This window comes from Eptesicus fuscus, chromosome 11 (genome assembly GCF_027574615.1).
Source record: "Eptesicus fuscus isolate TK198812 chromosome 11, DD_ASM_mEF_20220401, whole genome shotgun sequence".
In the NCBI taxonomy this organism is placed as follows: Eukaryota; Metazoa; Chordata; class Mammalia; order Chiroptera; family Vespertilionidae; genus Eptesicus; species Eptesicus fuscus.
Window position 1 is genome coordinate 34549147 of NC_072483.1, and position 19117 is coordinate 34568263.

The following is a 19117-nucleotide window of genomic DNA, read 5'->3' on the forward strand; positions in this document are numbered from 1 at the left end:
GCTAAAGAAGGGAGGATGGTGCCCGCTCCTGTCTCATCAGTTGTTTTCCATATCCCCAGTGCTTCCTGCTACAAAGAAGGCAGGATTGAATGTACTCAGTTCACTTAGGCAATCTGTCTCTTTTAAACTCATTTTAATGTCTTCTTAACTTAGGCAGTAGCGACAATAGTAAGAATTTTCAGGATTACCTTGAAAATAGACAAATTTTGTCTTGACCACCCTTTTTTCTCCATCTCCTATCCTTCTTTCCTCCCTGTGGAAATTAGGACCGTCTCAATGTCTCAGTGTTCAGTGTCTAAACATTGTCTCATTGTGTCTTTCTGGCTGTTCAAATAGATGCATATAGTTTCTTAGTCTTTCAAAGTAAAAGATCTCCTCACTTCAGTCCTTGACAAGCTAGTGTTTTTCTGAAGTTAATCATTTAGAGGAAGGTCTAATGGACAATGGATAATGGAGGGTTGATATCACCTTGAGATATTTCTATGTAAAACATTTGACAACCCAAATGAATTTTAATTGCAGAACATTAGGAATGAGACATCCTGCCCATTTCTTTCAGGGAGTAACATATGTGAAATCAAAATTTTCTTTTCAAGCTAGGTTTTTTTGTGTCATTTCACCTGATTTTGCAGCACAATAGATAGTAAAGTGAAGAAGACAGGTATTAGGTGTTATAAGAATTAAAGCCTGGCTGGTGTGGCTCAGTGGTTGAGTGCTGACCTATGAACCAGGAGGTCATGGTTCAATTCCCCATCAGGGCACATGCCTGGATTGCAGGCTCTATCCCCAGTAAGGTGCATGAAGGAGCAGCTGATCAATAATTCTCTCTCATTGATGTTTCTCTCTCTCCCTCTCTCTCTCATCCTCTCTGAAATAAAAAAATATATAGATTTAAAAATATTTTTTAAAGGTCATGCTAGATTTTAAAACCTAGAAACATAATTTTTAAAAACTGTTAAAACATTCCAATATAAACAGATGTACAATTTTAAGCAAAATTTGAAGGGAAAAAACCTGGTTGACTGTCTTAATCCTTCATTATTAGTAATAACATTTAAATGAGAGCCTGATTTTCTCTTTGGCATTAAAATTTTTCACATATATGCCAATAGAAAAAAGTATTTATTAAGTATTAAACTTCCTTTATACAGAGGAAGTTTGTATACAGAGGTGGAATAAATCATGTGTGCTCTTTAATTCCCAAGAATATGCAACTGAGACTTTGATTTCTATCAGAAGAAAGTATTTATTAAGTAAACACTTATTATTATTCTCTCTCATTTTTGAGCTTGGTCAGGAAGGAGATAGATAGGAGCATGGTGAGTCCATATTACATTCTTCTCCTTAAAGAATTGTGCAATCAGGGAAGCATTTATCTGACAACTGAATGTGTCCAACTATGATACGTGTCTACCACAGTTCACAACATATCTAGACTTGAAGTCAAGAATCATAACACAAAGAGACAGGCTGAGGGGAAGAAAGCCCTCAGACTAGTTATGTGGGAGGCATGCAGCCACAGTGCTGGGCATTGAAGACCTTTCAGTCAGGCAGGTGGAACAGAATCGGCAAAGAGCTCAGTCATAGCATTTACTCTAATTCAGCAGTTTTCTTCAAGTACATCCAAAAATTGCAAATATGCTATTCAGTACTGCAGCAAGCAGTACTAGGAATTCAATTAGGCAGTGGTTGAAGGAAGAGGAGCAAATAACCTCTAGGGGCCAAGATATTGCCAAGATACTGATATTTTACATGATATCTTAATGAAAACTAGAAATAAGAAGATACATTCATTACATATTTTAAAATATGTTAGCATGGCAAAATAGAAAATACCCTGAATTTAGAGTTAGATGATGGGAATTTAATCAAGTTTCCTCCAATTGCTACCTACTTGAATTTTGAAAACCTACTCCTGTTTATTTATTTACAAAAGGGGTTGCATGGCTTACCTTCCTCAGAGGGAAGGTAAATGAGAGGATGCGAACAAAAACACATTTAAACACTACAAAAAATGTAAATAAGAAAATTAGAGAAAGAGAGTCCAACATTAGTAATATGACAGAAAGCACACAAAGGGGAGTAGAGGGAGCTGTCCAAACAGAAAGAATTAAATTTTGCATTCAGATAGAGAGAGAGGTGGAAAAAGCTGATCTGCCTACATGAATATTCTTTTGTTGGTTTGAGAGATTAATCACTTCTCATTGCCCTTAAAATGCAAATTAACTATCTCTTGATCCCAGCTCTTTAGCTACTCTGTATTTTTAAAACCTTATTAATGACTGAGTTGGTTACTAACAGCAGTCTGTATGAAGTGAAGTTATTTTCTGGAGGACAATATTGACAAATAGAGCAATGTACCACTACAGACCTAATGAAACAAACAGAAGCTGTGGAAGTCAGTGTGTCTAACCCTAAAGGTTAGAAAGAAACTAAAAACTGTTGAGTGCCCAGCTCAGGCCAGGGAGTGTGCCTATCTCAAATCCTCACAAGTATCTTATGAGGAAGGTGTTGTTCACATATGGAGAAATGAAGGTCCACTGAGGTTCAGTAGATTGGCAATATGACTTCTAAAGTCTCTTTGAAATTCCTAACGGTGATTATGTTTTTTAAAAAGTGCACTGGTCAAGATGAGCAGACAGAAGTTGGTTTTATTCCCGTACTACTGCCAAGCAATAGGGAAGAGATGGCACAGACCCAGTCTGGATGCCCAGCTCTGCTGAGACAAAGGGCAGAGGGGTTTTTATGTGCTCAGGTGAGCGAGTGGTGAAGTACTGGAGGACATTAGGAGGGATATCGATCAGTGGGCTGGAAGGAGCACATTGAGTTATCCCTGAGTTTACAAATGTTTTGCTCTCTAGATTAGGCCATCTGTGTTTGCTAATTGGGGCCCATCTATTCAAATTAAGTCCTATTCTCTCACAGAGACTGGGAGACAGGGATGCTATTCTGCTTAAATGTTTAAATTTCAAAAAGGCAGTCAGCAGGTCCTTTAGAAAGATATTTTCTGGGTTATAAACTGGCAAGAGACTGAGGAAAAGTTTACATCCATTTCAAAGGAGCAGAGAAAAAAAATGCAAGTTTTCTAAAGTGAATGTTCTAAGAAAAGGGAGGGCAGGGCCTATAGTCAGGAAGAATCTTGTTTAGCGTTTAGCCAGGCTGAGGGGAGCTTTAAGACTCTCTTGGTCAGTTAAAATTTACAATCATTCTCGGCCGGCATGGCAAAATGGTTGAGCATCGACCTATGAACCAGGAGGTCACAGTTCAATTCCCCATCCAGTTGCAGGCTCAATCCACAATGTGGGGTGTGCTGGAGGCAGCCAATCAATAATTCTCTCTCGTCATTGATGTTTCTCTGTCTCTCTTCCCCTCCTTTCCTCTCTGAAATCAATAAAAATATATTTTTTAAAATGTTCATAATCATCATGGGAAATATAAAACAAAGAAACCAAACCCAAGACAACCACAGGCCCTAGTCTAGACTAATTAAAGCAGAAAATCAGTATTTCTGATAAAAACATGTAACAGGAAATCTACTTTCTGAACACATTTTTCAGTTTACAATATTGTATTGTTAACTATATGCACAATGATATACAACAAATCTCTAGAACTTTTTCACTGTACATGATTGAGACTCTAACCCATTAGAAAATATGCAGAAAATATGCAGTATTATTGTACTTTCAATATAAGCATTCTATTTGACACTATGTCATAACATGGTGAGCCAAAACTGAGACTTATGTAGAGGTCACAGAATTCATCATAAGAGAAGAGAAAATGCTCTTTCTATGTCCTTACACATATCCAGAATTATATCTCTGCCGACAACATAACAGCAGAAACATTTAGAGATTGCCTTGTTTTAAAATGATTGATGTGTGTGTTTCTCTTCTGTATTGAAATGTGATCCCCTGGAGGGTGAAGGCTATGTTCTATTTATCTTGGAATCCCTTCCAGCCTTAATTGAATGCTTTGCATGTGCCAGTTGCTCAGTACGTGCTGAATTGAGTGTATAGAAGTTTGAAGTCAGTAGCTGAGTGATTTATGAAGAGTGGAATAAAGTGTGGGTTGAAGTTCTCTATGGAGACAAAAGTGCCTTTAAGAAAACACTCCATGAAATTATTGTCAAGAGGTCTCCTTTAATTGGTCTTTGCACCATCACCACCATCCCATCATCACTTGAATTATTAGGTTTAAATAGAATAATCAATCTAGAAAGTCCCTGTACCCTTTCATTGGCTTCAGTGACAAACATTGGGTACTCCTGAATAATTCACTAAAATTGCTATTTTATTTTATTTATTTAATTTTGATTGCCATTTCCCCCCAATGCTATCTACTATCCTAAAAGATCATGTGAAACTGTTGGCTGCACCTCAATCCCTCTCACCTTAGCAATGAAAATATCACACCAGTTTGGCTCAATTGCCCTGCAAGGACAGTCATGTGCACTGATAGTGGAGTTAAAAATAACTGTTTCTGTTTGGAATTCAGGTTGGGTAGGAGACTCATCAGCCTCTAAGGCCACAGCCTTTTAGAACTGTCAACTGCCACTCAAGGGACTTAACATAGTTGCGAGGCATCTCCATACCAAATATGTTCGCCTCAGCCGAATGTGACTCAAGAGTGTACAGGAGGGAAGGAAATCTGCTTAGGGCAAGAACTCAAACGGTCTTTTTTGGTTATGCGAAGTCCCACTGAACGTTATTATTTAACTGCACACAGAGCTACGAGGAGTCCCAGGAGGCTCTACAGGTATGGAGTCTTTGACTCTAGGGAGGTCAGTGCCTGCACTACGCATCACAGATTATTAGCTACCCAATTTTTAAAAGTATCAGACACGAGGATTTCACGAACTCTGTAGGGAATCTGACCTGGTGTCAATCATCATTAGCGTAAAACAGTTATTTCATCTGATCAATTAAACTCTTTGATACTGCTATAAATGATGTAGCTATCTGACCTTGTCAAAGAAACATGAATAGCCATTTAGAGCAGTCTAAAAATAAAATGTTCTATTTTACCACTAAAATTTAACAATTAGGTGCATAACAGTTTCCTGGACTTTATTCTCTCTTTGATCATCAGTCGCGTTCTAAGTTCTTCTGAAGAAGGTCATTCCAACCATAAACCTGCCACTGCCCAACATTCCTGCCCTCAGCAACTTAAAGAACATGAACCACAGTCATTTTCTTCAGGGGCATCTATTGTCTTGTTTTATATATAACTGTATGCAAGCTTAAGTGTGGCTCCTTGCTTTCTTTAAATAAAGTGAAGTCTATACTTCTCATGTCTCAGAAAACTTATTTTTAGGGTTATGTGGCCTCTTAGCCAAATAAGGATAAATCTGACAAAATATGCAAGGTCTGTACGTAAATGTAAATCTACAGAAACATTCCTGGGGAAGCGGGGAAACACCAACTCTCCAAAACATCTATTTTGCATGGTTTTAACAATGCTGCTGAACTGACCCTGGAGAAAAAGGCAATAGTGTATCACCCTTCCTTAGATTTATGAGATTTTGAGCCTTTTCAACCAATTTGGGTGGATAAAATGCTGTTCCTGGCAATTTCCACTGGAGGATACAACCACCACTAATGCTAGGTATAATGAACCCACAAGGGTAATATGTTTACAACTCCCATGTTTTACCAAGCAAGCCAAATCACATAAACCCTTCTGTACATATAGAAGATGGTCTGACATCTAACAGGTCTGAGCTTAATTCCTGATCTTTCACATATTAGCTCTGGGAATTGAGACAGCTATGGAGCCTCTCATGCTCTGCACCTAATCTGTAATATTGGAATAATAATAGTACGTACCTCACAGAGGTATTGTGACGTACCTACCACAGTGCCCACAGATAGAAACAGTGCATTTTTAGCAAACTTCCAGATAATGCTGATATTGTTGGTCTGGGGTCCACACACTGAGTAGCAAAGCATGAAGGGACAATAATGGCTAGCTAACTAGAGAAAAATATTTCTTCCTTAAGTCTGAAAACAGTGTCTGAAATTGCAAACCTAATAGACCTTTCTTTAGGTTTATTCATGGTCTCTGAGCAGCCTGGGTTAGGTTTTACCATCAGCAAATGACATGTAGCAGGAAGGAAGTAGCATTTGAATTCATCAGATTAGCTGGTTTTTACCAAAACATGAGATTAAGAGAATGAGACACAGAAAAGTTATGATTACATCGGAGTTTGAAAAAAAAAAAAGCAGTTTTTAAAAATATATATTTTATTGATTTTTTACAGAGAGGAAGGGAGAGGGATAGAGAGTTAGAAACATCGATGAGAGAGAAACATCGATCAGCTGCCTCCTGCACACTCCCTACTGTGTATGTGCCCACAACCAAGGTACATGCCCTTGACCAGAATCGAACCTGGGACTCTTGAGTCCGCAGGCCAATGCTCTATCCACTGAGCCAAACTGGTTAGGGCAAAAGGGCAGTTTTAGAACACAGAAAGATAAATGTCTGTGTGGAGGGGCCAGCCAGGGCCTCAGTGGCAAAATGACAGCAGTGTCCTCAGCTTCTGTACCTGAGATATCTCAAAGGAATGAGGAGCACTATTAGAAAATGAAAGTGCTGGAGATGAATTTTCATCCTTAACAATTCAGCACAGAGAGAGCCCTGAAAAATATAACTATGATATAAATAGAGGTAATAAGATGATAAAAAGTCTTGTGGTGTTTGACCCTAAAGACAACTACTATATTATTATTTGTTTAAAAAGATAAGATTTGGAATGTGAATTCATTTTGAGTTTAAAAATACTAACTATAATAGAATTGTTGATTGACTATTTTCATGCTGGGAAAACCTATCTAATTGCCTATACCAGAGAAAACTAAGACATTTAAGTAAAGGCACTATTCAAGTCGTTTTAATTGCTTTACTTCTCAAAAGCCTGTGTCTATACCAGCCTCAATCCAGGTTCTCAAAACCAAGTTTAGATCCATCATGTATGATTACCCTCAAGAAACCCAGTTTTACAGATACTGTGATTCTCTGAAATGGTCAGCATCAGTCCCCCTCAAGGGCAGTTCTAAGCAGGGGCTGGTTGTGGCATCCCCACGCATGTTAGAGGAGCAGAGAAATGCCCATCCCTGGATTTATCTACATTACATCCCCCAGAACAACTGAGCAATTGTAAGAGAACTGTAGTTGTAAGAAGGATCCAGTGGCTGGGCATAAGGCCTCCATACGGCATAATAATAAAATGTAGTGTGTCTGTGGTATTGTGTCATATACACAATGCATTTTTAAGAGAATTACAGGGTAATTACAAAGATGTTAAACAGAATCATTATCTCTTAGAGAAAGTGTGTCAATATTTCTTTGAAACAGAGCTGTGGATTAAAAGCTAACAGAGAGATAAAGAAAAAGTTAGAGGTTAATGATCACTCCTAAGGAATAAAGGGGAGCTATGAAGAGGAATGCTAAAGAAATCAGTGTGAGACCTCACATTTAACATTGCTCACATTTATTACCAGAAAAAATAAGGTAAACATACATTAATTAAATCTGCAGGTGGTACTATATAAAGCTTATTGTTAACTTTGATAGAGAATCTTATTTTCAGAAAAGAGACTCCGAGTTGGGAAATAAGGTCATGAAATGCCTAAGATGTGATTCCAAAACAATCCATATTTATAAAGATTTCAGCATTTTGCAATGCAAAAAACAAGTACATTTTTATTTTTTATTTTGCTTTTCTTCTTTTTTTAAATTATTTATTACACAATGCTCATCAGAAACAAAATTGAAAATATACATCATTTAAAAGAACAAAAATGAACAGCGACTATTAACATATTATTGTCCTTTAGTGACTGTTTTATTTCACTTAGCATAATGTCTTCAAGGTCCATCCATGCATTTGTCAGAAGTTCCTTCCTTTGTCAGGTTGAATAATACTGAAACAGGAAATTTGGACTGGAAACAGGCGCTGTTCCTCTGGGCAGGATGGTTCCCAGGCTCTTGTCCGGTGGAGTCGACAAATGAAACCACGGATGAAAGACGGTATAGTAAAAGGTGGAAATTTATTGACAAACAAGCACAGACTCCCACGTGCGGAGGGGGAAAGAGTCCCACCGTGTCCCCCTTCCCATGGTTTATAAAGGCTGCAGTTTTCCGTGCCTTGATAACCCCTCTGATTGGTCACTATTCCCCTTTGATTTGGTCACTATAGCAACTCCTGAGCTCAAGCTTCAGGTAAGTGAGGTTCCCTCCTTCTTCTCCCTTACTGTTCTCCTATTCCCTCTGAGCTTTTCTTCCTCTTTCTTTGAATGAGGGGCTTCCTTCCCTTTATTTGTAATAAAATTTGTGTACCTTTTGCTGCTCTCAGCTCCCTTGTCTTAAGGAAATGTACCCTTTGCAGCTCTTTAGCCCTGTGCTTTGTCCATGGACCCCTTAATTCCTAAAATTTCCTAAACCTGCCTATTTCACCCCTAAAAATTCCTTTCAGTACTCCATGCATGTATATACCACATTTTGTTTATCTATGCATCCATCAGAGGACACTTGGGCTTCCACCTTTTGGCTATTGTGAATAATGCTGCTATGAGCATAGTTATAGTACATTCTTTCAATTCTTCTGAATATATGCCCAGAAGTGGAATTGCTGGATCAGGTGGTAATTCTATTTTTAATTTTTTGAGGAACAACAATACTGTTTTCCAAAGTAGATGCACCATTGTATATTCATACCAACAATGCACAAGGGGTCCAACATCTTTGCCAACACTTATTCTCTATGTTTTTATAACAGTCATTGTAATGGGTGTAAAGTTTATTTGTCAATATTTTTAACTTAAGCTTGGTTATTAGAAAAGATGTTTGTTTTTGCTTTCATTTCTGGGAAGTTAATAAAATAATAACTCAGTAGATTGTTTTAAAAATGAAGTTTCTAATTATTTTCTTTAAAAGATAGAAGTGGAAAACTAGAAACACCAATCAGAAAGAATATATGCACCCCTATGTTCATAGCAGCACAATTCACCATAGCTAAGATTTGGAAACAGCCTAAGTGACCATCAGCAGATGAGTGGATTAAAAAACTGTGGTACATCTACACAATGGAATACTACGCTGTGGTAAAAAAGAAGTTCTTACCATTTGCAATAGCATGGATGGAACTGGAGAGCATTATGCTAAGTGAAATAAGCCAATCAGAGAAAGATAAATATCACATGATCTCACTCATTTATAGAATATAATGAACAACATAAACTGATGAACAAAAATAGATCCAGAGACAGAGAAACATCGTTCAGAACGTCAAACCTTAGAAGGAAGGTAGGGGAGAGTGGGGGTAAGGGAGAGAGATCAACCAAAGGACTTGTATGCATGCACATAAGCATAACCAATGGACACAGATGACAGGGGGGTGAGGGCATGAGTGGAGGGGATGGGAGGGTAATGGGGGGATAAGGACACATGTAATACCTTAATCAATAAAGAAATTTAAAAAAATAAAATAAAAGATAGAAGTGGAGCCCTAGCTGGTTTGGCTCCGTGGATAGAGCGTCGACATTGACCTGTGGACTGAAAGGTTCCAGGTTTGATTCGGGTCAAGGGTACATGCCTGGGTTGTGGGTTCGGTCCCCAGTAGGGGGCATGTGCAGGAGGCAGTGGATCAATTATTTTCTCTCATCATTGATGTTTCTATCTCTCTCTCTCCCTCTTCCTTCCTCTTTGAAATCAATAAAAATATATTTAAAAATATATATATAGAAGTAGATTTCCATTTTCCTACAAATATGTCATGGGAAGTTTTCTAATACTTTATACTGCCTATTAAAGTATTACATTTGATTTGGAACACTCTAACTTTCTCCATAGACAAAAAGAAATCTGTACATGACAAAGTATTACAAATGTGATGTATGTGAACTCACCACTGCTTCTACAGTGATCTGGTGTCCCCCGTATTGAGTCTGCCAAAAACATCCCAGGTATTTCTGTTGGCCATTAAGAGCATTAAAATTAAGGCTTAAGTATTTCAAGCCTTTTAAGAAAAAAAATATTAATAGGTTTTACATATAGGAAATAACCTTTGCTTGTCATGTATCTTTTAGTTGTATTCACTTCCAAACAGAAGCAAATAGAATATAAGCAAAATAAGTAAGCGATAAGCAGAAAATAAAACAATAGCTTAATAAAATCTAATATTTTCATTCTCTCTATTACTGTACAGCAACACATAAGCACAGTTATCTTCCAATTGTTTAAATATCTTTCTTGCACTGGCTGGTGTGGCCCTATTGGTTGGGTGTCATCTGGTGTGCCAGGGGATTGCTGATTCAGTTCCTGGTGGGGCAAATACCCAGGCTATGGGCTCAGTCCCAGTGTGGGGCCTGTAGGAGGCAGCTGATCAGTGTTTCACTCTCACTCACCGATGTTTTCTCTCTCCCTCCCTCTCCCTTTCCCTTCCTCTCTCTCTAAAAATCAATAAAATTCTTGTTAAAAAATCTCTTTTCAGGGCTCTTCATAATGATCATATACATTAGTTACAGGTATTGATTGCATGCTATTGAAGAAAGGAATAAAGAGAACACTGATTTGATTTTTCTACCTAGTACACATATTTACATTTATTTAAATTCTTAGGCAGGGTTAGTGGAGAGTGACAATATTAGATTGTCAAACACACAAAATCCCTCCTTTCAGTGGTTGTGAACCATTTGAACAGATATCTGTAACTTCTGACAGCAGATTGCAAAGGGAAAGAATAAAAATCAAATGGGAAGTTTTAATCAGAACTGTGATCAATGGACACATAGGTAAAGTGAAAGTATCAGATACTCCAGTTGCTGCCCACAGCTAAGAAAGTTTCTAAAGGTCTTGACTTTTGTTCCTTACCTATAATTGATATTTGGCTTGATTTGCATGATTTACTAGTTTTTTATTCTAAGCTCTCAAATCAGGATAAAACAAAAGATTTCTGTGTTGCCTTTTTTTTTTTTTTTTGCAATGGGACCAACATATGTGGAGCATGTGGGATTTGTGAATAATGTGCTTTGCTGGGCCAACAGCATCAGTGCCAGCTTAATTGTTCCAAGTAATGGTTTGTTCCTTAATAAAGATTCCACAATGCAATTGCTGTAGAAAAATAATGATTACTTTAGGACAGATGGCAAAGTAGCAAGATGGGGAGCTTGTTCATATAACTCTTACTCTCAATTCTGAATTCGATGAAGGATAAGGGTCTGACTGAATACTCCAGGAGGGGTATTTATACAGCTCTGAATCACCTACTTATTGCTCAGCTCTTCATTCTCTTTTCCTTAAATAATGCAATCTTTGCCTATGGGGCTGGAAAAGTGAATGACTGCTATTCCTTTAATTAAATATTTTGAGTAATGCCGAAGTGTTTTTGTATTTTTGCCTCTGCATGTGCATGTGTATATGTGCTCTAAAGTTTGAAATGCAGAGGGAAAAAATAAAACTAAATGTCCAGATAAATATATTTTAAAAATTAAAACATGAATGACTCAACCATCTGGTTTTTTTAGATTTAAACATGACTAGGTGTGGCCTCCACATTTGTTTCTGTAGCTATAAATCTATGTTCAAACGTTATGTATACATCTACTTCAGCAACATCGAACATATGGACATGCATCTTACATAATTTAATAAAGAAAACCTTTGGTATATTGCATTAATAAAGCTAATTTTTAATTGATCTGTTATTCTTAAACCAATCATCTGCCTTTTGATTCAATCTCCTGTAATAAAATTTATAACACTACTAGTGGCCCTGGTCAATATGGCTCAGTCCCATCCACAGAGAGATCACCAGTTTGATTCCTGGTCAGGGCACATGCCTGGGTTGCTGGCTCGATCCGTGATCCCAGTGGGAAGCAACCAATCAATGTGTCTCTCTCACATCGATGTTTTTGTCTTTCCTCCTCCCTTTCACTCTCTAAAAATCAATGGGAAAATATGCTTGGGTGAGGATTAACAACAACAAAAAATGATATTCTGACTTGATTGCCTTAATAAGCATTTCAAATCATTCTGACATAGGAGTTTTGTGGACTGTAGTTTTTATAATAGTGGTCTAAGAGCCTTGGTCTCAATTCTTCTACCTGCATAAATCTTGGATCTGTGGTGGACTTTTATCAAACTCTCTAGTCTGTTACTCACCCTGCTTTCCTTCCAACCAACTTCCTAGTTACAGGGAGTGCTGAACTTAACTAGTGCTGAGGTTGGTTTCATAACTTTTGCATTTCTTCATACTTTTCTCCCTGCTTTAACTGCCCATTTATCACCTTCTCCATATTTAGGTCCAATTTTCAAGGCTGTTCACAGATGTCACCTCTTCTTTAAAACTTCAGGTCACCACCCGCTCTGGGTATACTTATTCTACACCAAGAGCAGAGACAGCAAAGAAGCAACATGCAAACTGCCTCTCTCCATCCCATATCTATGGCTCTCATCACCAATTTATCATGTCTCTGATTCAGTTTCAAACCTTTCCAAGTTATTCTCCAGAAACTACCACCAACCTATAAGGTTTGGCAGGTGACATTATTATGGGTGGAAGTGGAGTTCTTTGGGTGCTGTGGGGAAAAGAATTTCCTGAAGCCTGGACAGGTGGATGGGATTTTGTGGAAAGCTTTATTGATGGTGTAAAATTAAGGGGGCTTCCCTCCAAGGTCTCATCTCTGTCCATCGTGCCATGGAAGAAGTCAAATCTTGTCTTCAACAGGATTAGAATTAAGGCCACTGCCGAGAGAGTTCCTGCTCCATATTCAAGTTCAGGCCAGTCCAGCATCTGGCTAGCTTAGCTTGTGTTCCCAGCTGCAGTCCATTGTGGGTGGGGTTTGCACTGTCATGGGCCAGGCGACTGCTTCAGGCCACGTGGCTATGGAGAGAGGACACGCGAATGTATGGGCAAGTGCAAGAGCAAGCAAGAGCGTAAGAGAGAGGGAACTCTTTGTTTGGGGACTTTTAACCTTTCAAGACTCTGCAAGCTTGCAAGGCTTCACCCTCCTAGCCCACCCATTGTCCCTCAGGCTAGACTGACAGGTGAGCACCTTCCGTGTCATCCCAATTTCCCTGCATATGACTCCCCATTTGTTCCATCCCCGCCCTCAGGGATTTGCAGGGAATGGACTGATGATTTCCTTGAGAGTAAGAAACTGTAGCTATCTGGTGAAGATGCCCAGATGACTCTACTTATAATGTCTGGCCTTCCTTTTGCTCTTTTCCTATTATTAATATTAATAATTAGCTTATAACAATAACAAAATAAAAAACCTGTTGGCCATTTCAGATGTTTTTGACATTGTAATTATTATTATTGCTATAGTATTGTATGAGATTTATTTATTTATTTATATATGTCTCCTCCTAGAGAGAAACCAGGGATCATGCTTTATTCAGCATCAGCTCCTGCCCTAGTACCTGGCACAAAGTAAATCCACAATAAATGTTTGATCAATACATTCATAACTGAATGATACTACTTTCTCAAAGAAGATAGTAGATATTTTATGTGTTCAACTCAAAAAACGCTTCTGCTCTTTTGTTTCTCAGACTATAGCTTTACTCAATAAATATCTTCATAATCATTCAAATGAGGGTAAAAGCTAAATGTAATGTAGTCTGTCTGAGAAATATTTTCATTGTATAATTTGTATGTAATGAAGATCTCTAAACCAAGACATGTCACCAGAAAGTTTTTCTTCTGCTTTGTGTAACGAATTGGAGACTGCTCAACCTCTGATCAGCAGGAGTTATCAGAGATAAAAATGTAAGGCTAAAGTCTCCTCTGTCTTAATTCCTACTTATCTTGGGCAAACACCATTTTATCAGCATCACAGCAATAGCATTTACTGAATATCCTCTAAACCTCTCACTTTGATATACAAGGGTTTCACTCCACTGACCTGCCCTTAAAGAGCTTTAATAAAACTTATTCTTCTTAATGAGATGAGATAAGATTGCATTGGAACAGAACTGGCATAATAAGATAGAAGGAACCGAAAGGAACAAATGTTCAGAGCAAAGCAGATATGATTAATAAAAATCTTCAAACTAGAAGCAATTGAAATGTCCAAAGTCCTTGTTATGAACAAGAATTGTATCATTTATAACATTACTGTGAGTTTATATATTAAGCACTTCTTTAAACTCAAAACAAAATAGATTTCCTACAGACATTTAGTTTTATAAGTTGACTCTCCAACTAAGCAATTAACGTGGGTGAGAAAAAAATATATAACCAGTAGGCCTAATTATTCAAGATTTTGGAGCTTTTTAAAGTATGCCTAGGCAAATGTTTGGTGAAACAATTAGTTGGCAATACACATGTGAGATGTTAGCTGGTTTATACCTTTGAGGGGTGTTAGTTACTAAATAATAAAACTGGAGTTTTTCCTAAAACATCAGATGATTCATTATTTTTTTAAAAAGACCTTTTGATGGCTGTTTTTGATTGGCAGCCCTAATTATCCTCAAAAATATTCACTCTTTTTTCTAACATTGTTCCCCACTCATTCTATTGGTTTAATAAATGCTCTGAGCTGAACATGCATGTTTAGACCTCCTTGCCTAATGGGAAATGATATAGTGAGAGACTGGCCTAGCTCAAAATGTTCTTAATTAAAAGAAATTATTTCAGAGTTATAATTGCCAAGAACGATTATGTGGGTCCCTCAGAGAGGAAGCATGCCTCAGGAATAAGATTGAGTGGTTCAAGTAAATGCCAGATGAAGAAAGTACAAGTTTATTCATTGTAACATGGGTTGTAATAGCAAATTATTGGACTGGTTGACAAATTATGATATATCCATATAAAAGAAGACTCGGTAGCCATAAACAAAGAAGTTTTTCTAAGCTGATATTGAATATTAGTAACTTAAAAATAAAGCAAATTGTAAAGGAGCATGTATTGTGTGATAGTTTGTGTTTTAAAAAGAGATTTTATATACATATATGTATACACATTTTCTTTTTCTAAAAATTATAAGCATAAATAAAAATCTGCTAACATTGAATGCTAATGTTTGGAATTTAAACCATGTTATTATAAAACTTTTTTAAAAAATAAGCAAATACAGTTTCAAAGCACAAGTTAAATGATAAATAAAATGATTTGGACACCAGTCTTCACCTGGTGTTGAAGCTTGGCTCCATTACTTGTAGGCTGTGCAAATCTGAGTAATTTCACTTACTTTTGTGAATCAGAATCTTCATCTACAAAATGGGGTTAAAATAATGCCTACTCCCCATCCTTTGGGAAAGATTAAATGAGGCAGTACATAAAAAAAATTTTCTGACACATAGTACCAGTCAGTAAATTATGTTATCATCATCATTATTAAGCTATAACACCTCATTGGACTCAATTTTCCTGGGTTAAATAAACATTTCCCTCTCAAAAGTGATCCAGAGTTTGGGGAATTTAAAGAATTTTCCATTTCCCACCAGCCAAGAATTACAAGAAAAATAGAAAATAAAGAAATAAATACTTGTGTTAAAGTTCACAGTCTGTTTATTTTAAAGAATTTTATTGTGGTTTCTCAGTTATATACTACCTGAAATGGGATTTCTCATTCTGAATTTTCTATCAATTTTTAATCTTGAAGTCTTCAAATGATCTCTCACTTGCTAAATGTAATTACTATTACTATCTCCATTTTTCTTTCTTTCCAACCTAGTCTATCACTTCAAATTTTCATTCTCATTATCTGTTAATCCTTATTTGAGGATATTTTTTCCAGTGATTTTTTTTTTTTAGAGAGTGTAGAAGGGAGGGGGGAGGGAGAGAGAGAGAGAGAGAGAGAGAGAGAAGAGAGAGAGAGAGAGAGACATAGATGTATGTGAGAGAGAGACATTCATTGTTATAGAAAACCGGAGAAGAACCAAGCAATACTTAGAGAGATGGAGTTATATTTATTATGCGCAGGTCCAGAGGAAAATGTCTCTCAAATTCTGGGCCCCAACATGGAGGAACTTTTCCTATTTATATGTTTTTACCTTCTTTGTCAACCAAATATGGGGTGTTTTCAGCCCCCTTTGCAAGTTCTTAAAGAGCCCCTGTGTGCTGGGGCCTTGAGACCTCAACCAAAGGCCTGGCCTGGTGCCAGCACTGATACCATAATTTCATCCGGGGAAGGTTTAATGGCCTCTCTGAAGTGGGAGTAGTCTTATTTTCCTTATTATTTAAGCAAGCAAGCATTTACAGAAGCCAAATAGCAGGGTTAAAATTTCAAACAGTAGTTTTTATATAAGATGGATGCTTCATCATCAGTTGTCTCTTGCACACACCCAACTTGGGCCAGGATTGGGACTGCAACCCATGTATATGCCCTTGACTGGGAATTGAACCCAGACCCTTGGGTCTGTGAGCTAACACTCTAACCACAGAGTCAAACTGTCCGGGGCCTTTTACTCTGATTTCAGCAAGTTACCATATTTAAATAAATCAGAAAGAAGTGGTATTGAATCCTTGCTCTGCCACATGAAGCTATCTGATGCTCTAGATTCTCAAGCTCTCTAGCCATCAAGTTTCCTATATTAGAGTTCTGTACTTGGCTAATATTTTTTTGAGGATCCAACTAGGTTTCCAGTGTCAAAAAGCCTGGCTTACATTACATGTTCCTTTCCTTCGGGTGAACCATTCTAATTTCACTGAATCTGTAATTAGTTCTTTTGTTTGTTTGTTTCTACTTTTGTCTTCTTTGCTGGTTCTTTATCATTCTTTACATGCCATCCCTTCTACAAACTCTAGCCAAATTCAGACATTCCCGAGATTAATTTTCAGCCAGTCTATTCCAATAATAAACAAATGAAGAGAGCAGAACAACCGGGAGTTAACCTCATGATACCATTGATTATAGTTGTGCATTCATTTTCTCCATAGTACAATAAATGCTTCTTGAAGATATAATCATTGTCTTATCAATTGGTTTTCTTTAGGGCTGAGCATTTTACCTCTCAGATGATGGGCATTCAGAAAGGACTTGTTGCCGAGATCGGTTTGGCTCAGAGGATAGAGCATCAGCCTGCGGACTGAAAGGTCCCAGGTTCGATTCCGGTCAAGGGCATGTACCTTGGTTGCGGGCACATCCCCAGTGGGGGGTGTGCAGGAGGCAGCTGATCGATGTTTCTCTCTCATTGATGTTTCTAACTCTCTATCTCTCTCCCTTCCTCTCTATAAAAAAAAATCAATAAAATATATTTTTTAAAAAAGAAAGGACTGTTGATTGCTCATTGTATGCAGGTGAATCTGCATACCAACATTTTTATGAGAATTAGATTTCTCTTCAAAATATACATGATACTATTTCATTAAATAAAAAAGCATGCATGACCTGAACAAAGGGGATTTTCCCTTAATTTATGATTTACATAAAAAGTTCATACAGGAATAATCATTGAACATTTTATAAAAATATTTTTATTGAATAGAATCTAATTACACGATGTGAGGTCTGTCTTAGACAAAAGTGGAAGAACAGTAACTTTGTTTCAGTTATTCTTGCTGCACAACAAAATGCCTATGTTAATTCAGCTATTCAGATGTTCCAAGAAGCAGATACCAAGATGGGATGAGATACGTAAGATGTTTCTTGGGAGAAACGTCTATGAGGTTAAACAGAAAGGAAGCAAAGGAGAAGGAAGAAAGGAGAGTTTGGTAAAAGAAATTTCAGATTTTACAAAGTTCTGAGAATGTTTCTTCCAGGCCAAGAAGGAATCCTGAAAGTCAAAATTAAAATATCCCCATGCCTCACAGGAATGAGTCTGGACTTGAGTTCCTGGCAAACTTAGTCATCAGCTGAGAGCAGCTAGAGGAAACTGTGGCTTCAGCACTGACCGAGGTAGATCAAGAAGGAAAACAGCTGAGGCTCCAGCAATATGCTTCCTCCAAGGTTTCTTATGGGCTGGGCCAGGAACAGGCATAGCTTCACTTCAGCTGCAAACCACGGCAGGTCTCAAAGCCCCCCCCCCCCCCCCCCCCCACCCCACTTCAAGGGGAGGGTAGTTGGCTGCCACACATAGTTGGAGAAACAATACAGAATTTGTGGCCATCTTTAACCCACTGTTCTTTTCCCAGGAGCTGACTACTGGGAAACTTCTCTTGAATTGACAGGCCAAGTCTCCTTCAAAGCCCCTTCCTTTTATGATTCTGGATTACATTGCCTGAAAGTGAGATTTACATGAGATTTAGAAAATGGAAGTGAAGTAGCAACACTTACTCTCTGAAGATCTGTTATTAGGTGCAGTGACAAGACAGACATACACACTGACGGTGAGAGATTCCAGCTATTCCTCATTCTCTCCCACTCCATGTGCAGTTTCCAACTACTGATCATGTTGACTAACAGCTGTCTGAAGCTCATCACCAGACTGCTGGCTAAAGATCAAATAGTTCAAAGAGGCAATGGTTTTCCATATACTTTTCCACTGGCTCCCCCTTCGCAGTTCCACTTCAGAAACTACACTTGTTGGCTTCCCAGGTTGACTGTTGTCTCACTGATTTTCTTACTCTTATTTTAGAGCCTCCTTCTTTATGTAAGATCTGATCTCTATGGTAATTCCTTATTACATAACTCATAAGAGTTCTGCATTCCTGATTAATCTCTGACAAATACATTCAGATAACTTTCCTATAAAACCTTGAAAATTATTTTTCAAATCTGATATGTAATACTTAGAACAGTATGAGGAAGAGTTTCAGATCATTATCAGTGATTTCATTTCTATTGCATTAAAATTTCTGGGACCAGTTATTTTTAGGGAAAAGTAAATACTACCAAAAAAGGGCATATAGTAAAAAATTTTATTGCCTACTTTCTGTAGAAATCTATGCAGTATACTGTGGAGAGAACCATGAAATCATTTGACTAACTTTGAAGACTTTTAGGTACAAAATATAGAATCTGAGTTGCTTAATACACAAAGGTTTGTTTTTGCTCTCCCTATATGTACAGCTTAACTTACTTGAGAGATTTGAGAGATTTGCTCTGGGCCTAGGCCCATAGAGAGTCCTCAATCCTGTAATTGTGCTATCTGTCATATACAGAATTCTAGTGCAAGAGACAGCTGGGAAGTTGAGCTTCTACTGTTCTGTGCTTTTTTTTCAGAG